General features: G+C 30.4%; 1 pseudogene; it reads right to left on the bottom strand.

Moving 5' to 3' along the window:
* Window positions 1-2,168: 2,168 nt before the first annotated feature.
* LOC129289132 (NAD(P)H-quinone oxidoreductase subunit 5, chloroplastic-like) lies at window positions 2,169-3,634 on the bottom strand (annotated as a pseudogene).
* Window positions 3,635-7,241: the final 3,607 nt, after the last annotated feature.

Raw genomic sequence — 7,241 nt, 5'->3', positions numbered from 1 at the left:
AGTTAATTGGTAAGTAGGCAATAAAGTCTCCATTTTCATTTAAGTTGAGAAAAACAAGATATGGATTTGATTTTTGCAAAATAAGGATTGAAATTAGAAAAATGCATTAAAATTAAAAATTCAACAACCACAAACAATCAAGGCAACCTAGGGTGGCTAATCCCTTCTTCAATTCATAGAGCATATAATTATCCAAATAAATTTACTTAATATTAATTTGTTAATCTAGAGTATTAATAGGAATAATTGCCTTCTGATTAATTACACTCCTCTCTTGAATTAATGTGCTATTTCTAACACAATTACCCAAGAGGCAAAATAGCACAAATTCACTCTAATGTGATTATATGGGTCCAATAGGTATATTTCTATACTATTGGAAAATTAAAATAAATTCTAATCCCACATTACTCAATCTAATGGTCAAATTTAGATTTTCCTCTTTCAAGGAAAAACCTAAACCCCCAAATTTACACTCAATGGTAGCCAAGCATTAAGTAGATGAATAAGCACAAGATTAAGTAAACAAAACTAATATTAAGCTCAAATAAATGATTTAAACATGCTCTAATCCAAGAATCAGTTCATAGCTACCTTAGATTAAGAGAAAATCAGCCACACATGGCTTTTATGATAGTAAAATCAGCAATATATATAACAAAGTAAAGAGGAGAAGAAGAAGAAAAGTTTAATCGGATCAATCTTGAGGGAAAACCTTGATTTTCCACCAAACCCAAGCTTCTCCAACCTTTCTTTGTCTCTTTTCTCTCTTCCTAGATGTTTTGCAACTACTAGGGTGAAGAATGCACGAAAATGAGGTGCCTAAGCCCTAAAATTTATTGACAAATATATACAACTATGCGTTTTATTAAAATCGCACTTTGCTGCAGCAAAACGCGTTTTCGTTGCAATGAATATAACCTGTTCAGATTTTTTTTTTAGATTTAATTCCTTTGACTTGGGCTCTAAAATTTTCTTCTTTGAACCCTTAAATTAGGCCTCCCTACATGCATAAAACCCAGAACAAATGATATACTTGGTCCACTAACTTCTAACATATTTTCAAGCCCATTTTCACACACATTCATCTACTTAATCATATTTTTGCTAACAAAGTTCAAATAAATGACTTCCAATTACATTAAAAACATCAGTAAATTTAATAAAATATTGGAAATCATCAGATAAAATACCTTTAGTTGGGTAGTTCTCTCATGGAAGGTGAGCTTGGATCAGCTTAATTAGGCTGGTCCAATATGGTACCAACAAATTCAGTTGGAGTAGATGTGGAGGTTTGGATAGATAGTATGATCATGCATGTGATATTATGGTTATATGTATTATAAAATGTGTTTTATAATCATGCTTTACACAATTATTTATAATTTTCCTTATTAACAGATAGTTGTGAATTATTTTAGTTACTAGGATACTGTCTCACTTCATGGTTACTATTTTACAAGTTCAGACATAAATAGGAGCCGATGGAAAGATTTAGGTTAAGAGTAGTAGGACTATTATTGTATGGGCTTATCATTGTAAATTGCATCATGAATTTATGTGCGTGCATGCGTGCGTGTGTTTATAAGTTGCCAATTAAGAAGCATATACATTTTGGTTGCACTTGTATGAGATGATATGACATGTGCATCTTAGCCTTGAGATGGGTGTTTGTAGTAAATGTGGTAAGAGAGTTAAAATACTAGTACAAGTGAATTTTAATATGTTTTTGAATTGATGCAATATGTAGAATTTGGCCAAAGAGGTTAATTATCTGTAAATATGCAATATGATGTTGTTTTATGAAAATCAAGGGGTTTGAGTGGTCAAATTTGAATCGAAATGTGTATTTGATGTTATAATTAGGTGTATATTTGTATATTAGATGTGGTTTATCCCTTGGTTGTGGCTAATGAAATAAGTTTATGGATTAGGGCACTTGGATGCATGAAAATAACAAAAAAGTGATCATTGGCATCCAAGTATCCAATTTTCAACTAAGATATCTGATTAAAGTAAAACTTATGTTATTAGATAGATATTGTAAAATAAGTTTTGTATGAGCACTTAAATCACTCTAATAGAATATTGCATATGAAAATGATGAGCATCGAAAGTTCAAACTAGTAAGTTGTCGTCATGTGTGCTATGTCACATGGCATGTATGTCTACCTTGACATTACTAATAAAACAAGTAAATATATCTGAAACATATAAAATGCAATGAATTCTACTATGGTAACAAGATATTATTGCAAAAATTGATGAATACAACCAAATATCATTAAGAATTTCATCTTTGGACCAAAAGCAAGCAAAGGGTGGAATACCATGAAGAGAAAGTGTACCCACTAAAAAAGCGATTTTTATAAATGGCACATGTTTTATTAAACCGCCCATAAGAACCATATTTTGACTTTTATTTGGAAAATGTCCAACAATAGCTTCCATTAAATAAATAATGGATCCAAATCATAAAAATAACAATGCTTTTGAATAAGCATGAGTAATCAAATGAAATAAAGCGGCTTGATAAGAGCCCATACCTAAAGGTAACATCATATAACCAAATTAAGACATTGTAGAATAGGCCAAACTTCTCTTAATATTCTTTTGAGCAAGAGCTAAAGTAGCTCCTCATACTACTATTATTATCCCTATGAAAGCTATTTCATTCATTATAGAAGGTATAGCTATGAAAAGAGGAACAAGGCAAGCTACAAGAAAAATTCCTGCCACTACCATAGTAGCAATGTGGATAAGAGCTAAAATAGGGGTAGGCCCTTCCATAGCATCCGGTAACCTTACATGAAGGGGAATTGGGTAGACTTAGCAACTGAACCGCCAAATAATAGGAAGGGACACAAAGTAACTAATAAAAGATTAACCTCGTTATTAGAAATCAAGTTATTGAATATTTGAAACCAATCTTGAAATTCCAAACTACCTGTTATCCAATAAAGACCCAAAATTCTCAATAATAAATAAAAATCCCCTACCCAATGGTTACAAATGCTTTTTGACAAGCATTTGCCACAATAGGATGTGTGAACCAAAAACCTATTAATAGATAAGAACACATTCCAACCAATTCTCAAAAAAAATATAAATTTGTATCAAATTAGAACTAGTAACCAATCCCAACATTGAATTATTAAAAAAACTCATATAAGCAAACAATGTCAAATATCCTTCATCATGAGACATATAATTGTCACTATAAATAAGAACCAGAATGCCAATAGTAGTAATCAATATTGACTTAATAGAAGTAAGTAAATCAATCAAGTAGCCAAACTCTAAAGAAAGATCATTATTTATAGTCCATGACCATACATATTGATAGATAAAACTATTATTGATTTGATGAATAGACAGATCCATCGAAAAAAATCATAACTATACTTAATAATAAAATACTAGGAAAAGCCCACATACGGCGAATATTTTTTGTTGCCATGGGAAAAAGGAGAAGTCCCACTCCTATTAACATAGGAACTGGAAGTGGAATGAAGGGTATGATCCATGAAAATTGATGTGTACATTCCATGCAAAAAAAAAAGAAAAATGGATTCTTAATGAGTTTTGTTTCTTATTCACCAATTTTATCTCTTTTGAAAGGGTTCAGTAAATAAAAAAAATGAAAATCAAAAGATAATAATAGAATTATTTGTTGTCAATGAAATAAGTTTATGGATTGGGGCACTTGGATGCATGAAAATAACATAAAAGTGATGATTGACATCCAAATGTCTAATTTTCAAATAAGATATCTAATTGAAGTGAAACTTATGTTATTAGATATATTGTGAAATAAATTTCATGTGAGTACTAAAATCACTCCAACAGAATATTGTATATGAAAATGATGAGCATCGAAAGTTTGAACTAGTAAGTTGTCGCCATGTGTGCTATGTCACATGGTATATAATGTCTGCCTTGACATTACTGATATTTCTCGTTCAATTTCACGCATAATGGTAATTAGGAGTTATTATATCCTAAACTTACCTTAATTAAAGCAAGGTTAAAAATATAGAATTAAAACTTTTGAAAATGTTTGGAATCCTATAAACCCTTCTAAAACATGTTTAAACTGAGAAATATAAGTAAGTAAGCACAACAAAAGTAAGAAAGGATATAAAATCATAACATCTTAAAAAAACAGAGGCAAAAAGTTCATTTTCACCCATGCTTTAGTTCAACTTTATGCGGCAGAAGGAGAACCCTTATTTCTTATAAAAAGATAAGGAGGAATAATCATGATTCAATTTGTCAGGCCATTTAAAGGATTTTACGTACAATTAACATGTTTTTACCAAAGATGTTTATAGGAGTATATTCAAATTAGTTATTTAAAAAATAATCATTAGAAACAGATAATTATAACTATATTAAAAAGGAGCGAAGTTTGAAAGACTTTAGTAATTAACTAACCACCACTTTTCTTTATAGGCATGAGTTGACTAAAATGGTCCTACGGGATGGAGGGGAGAGAATGAAGATTTCAGCTGCCATATGAAGTTAATAGTCAATATATAAAATACAAAATCTTTACAAGATGAGGTTTGATGAGAAATATGTGGTGGAACACAGGCAAGTGGAGCAAAGACATTGAACGGATAAAAGATAGGACTAAAAAATTTGTGGAATTTTGATACTGAAAAGGCCAAAAGACACAGTGCGAGTCCTATCATGGGGTTTGGATTTTGATTAAGTGGATGATAAGTCTCCCATACGATGGGAAAGAAACCATGTGTGGATTTCGTGGACGTGGAAAAGTCGTAATTTTCATTGAAGTGAACCCAATATACATAATAAAATTTTTTAATAAAATTTTTGAATTATAGACACGACAATGGTACGTTCCGTGTGTGAAGGTTTTTTTTTTTTAATTTATTACTCCCTCCATTTTTATTTATAAGTCATTTCTACCAACCTCATCAATATCAATATAATAAAAGTATAAAAAAATAAAAGTAAGTAAAATTTTAAATATAACCTTCAAGTAAAAAGCAAAAAGTAAACTAACCATATAATATTATTTTTTTCTATAATGCTCTCTCTTACTTCTTAAGAGTAGTTTGAAAAATTTAATTTGAAACAAAACAATCACATCAACTAGTGACTTATAAAATGAACTAGATTATACTTCTAGAAGGTGACTAATATATAAGACCGGATGGGTATTATTTTTACATTGAGGAAGGTTCATGAACTATTAAGCATTTAAATTATATGGGTGAAAATAGGTTTGGCTAAATTACATTTTGATTAAATAAGTCTCAATCTGTGTGATAGATCAAAAACTTAAGCCTAACTTAAAGCTTATGTAAAACATGTTCCAATGGCTTAGGCCTAAACTTATTTAAAGCCTAACTTGGCTTAGAAGCCTGCCTAAAAGATGCCTTTTAAAATATGCTTTACATTGTATTGGGTTGGAAGAGAGGGAAGAAAAAAAGAAGAAAAGTTTTAATGAAATTTTCCCTTTCATTTGGGTGGAAAAATGGAAGGGATCAGTGGTTCTCCGCCTCCCAACATTTGGTAAAACATAATGGAGGGAATTTTATTTCCCTCTCTAAATTGAGAGAATTTGGAGGAATTTCTCTCTCTCCCCCTATTCCCTCCCTCACCTTCCCTTCCCTCATTTTTCTTTCATTCAAATCTCTCCCCTCTCCTCTCCTCCATTCCAACCAAACACAAGGGTTTCAAATATGTGTTAGGACAAAGCATATATATATATATATATGCAACTTGATATACTTTCTTTGGTTCTATTTCTAAGTCATTTTTAGCATATTTCATCAAAACCAAAAAAATCATTAAACCTCATTAACTTTATCTTGAAATTTAATAAGTTTTCACCTTTACCCCTAATAAATATTCTTAAATCTTATTACTAATATTTTTATTTAAAGCATTAAATAAGGACAGAATAGTAAAGAGAAGCATTGAAAATTAACAACTACCTTATAAATATGATTAAATTTTTTTTCTCTCTCTACCTTATAAATAGAACTAGAGGAGTACTAAGTACAATATATAGTAAACAAGAGAACTTATAAACTATAACCAAAAAATCAATTCCAATTTAAAATATTGTAACAACATTGAAAACAATACACAATTGCAATTTAATTGAAAACATAACCAAGAAACTAGAAGTAAAAAAAGAACATATAGATGAAAATCAAATGTTGAAATCCATATGTCATCCATTTAGTTACCATACAAAAGCTAATAAAAAATAACATTGACAATGAAGAACATATCTGCTTTCAAGTTTTGATGCAAAGGAAGAACGAGAAGAAAGGGGCTAAAGAAAGTGAGGTAGTAGATTATTTCTTAATTCCCATTAAATATGATATAGTGTGTGTGTGTTATATTATATAATAATATATGTGAAAATATGCTAGTCTAAGGTTCATAGGCTAAGTTTTGCAAAACTAAGCCCAAGCAATTAACCTAACTAGACATAGCCAAAGCCCAAATCTAGCCTAACTTATTTACTAAATAGGCTAGTCCAAATTCGTAGGTCAAACTATAAGTTTTTGTTGTTGCTCGGCCTATTGTAGAAAAGTAAATTGGTGCAAGCACTATTATAAAAATTTGAATATAAGATGCCACAAAAAATGACGGTTAAAGAAAAACACGTCATATATATATAAGAGGCGGGTGATGGTCAGGCAATAAATAACAGGTATTTAAATACCCATCATTTATTCTTATTTAAAGGTAAAAAAACCTTTCAATTTCTTAATTTAAAAAAATAAAAAAAAATCTTTAAGTGATAGGTGTTTACAACGCTCGTCATTTAAAAGTCTAAAAATAAATGACAAGTGTTTAAACACCAATCATTTATTGTTTCCTAATGTTTCATTTTCTAAAAGTTAAAAAAAAATTTAAACTTTCAATGACGGGTGTTTAACGGATGTTTTAAACACCCGTCATTTAAAGTGATACCAATATATGATGGGTGTTTTAAACACTCATCATATATTAGGGAATAAATGACGGGCATTAAAAATGCCCGTCATTTATTCTATTTTATTAGTTAGTTTGCTGTTCATTTTTCATTCCTGCCTATTCGTCTTCACATCTCCTCTCTTCTTTACTTGCACACAAAATCGATAGAAATCTCTCAATCTTACTCCATTGTTGTTGTCAACCATCGTCATCCTCTACGTGAAGGCACCACCACCTACACCATCAGTTGCTGTCTTGTTTTCTTCCCCTTTGGG

The sequence above is a fragment of the Prosopis cineraria genome, unplaced genomic scaffold (assembly GCF_029017545.1).
Source record: "Prosopis cineraria cultivar Desert tree isolate PC_DT_omini unplaced genomic scaffold, ASM2901754v1 PC12, whole genome shotgun sequence".
NCBI lineage: Eukaryota > Viridiplantae > Streptophyta > Magnoliopsida > Fabales > Fabaceae > Prosopis > Prosopis cineraria.
Note: the sequence above shows the minus strand (reverse complement) of the source record. Positions and strands in the feature narration are given on the sequence as shown.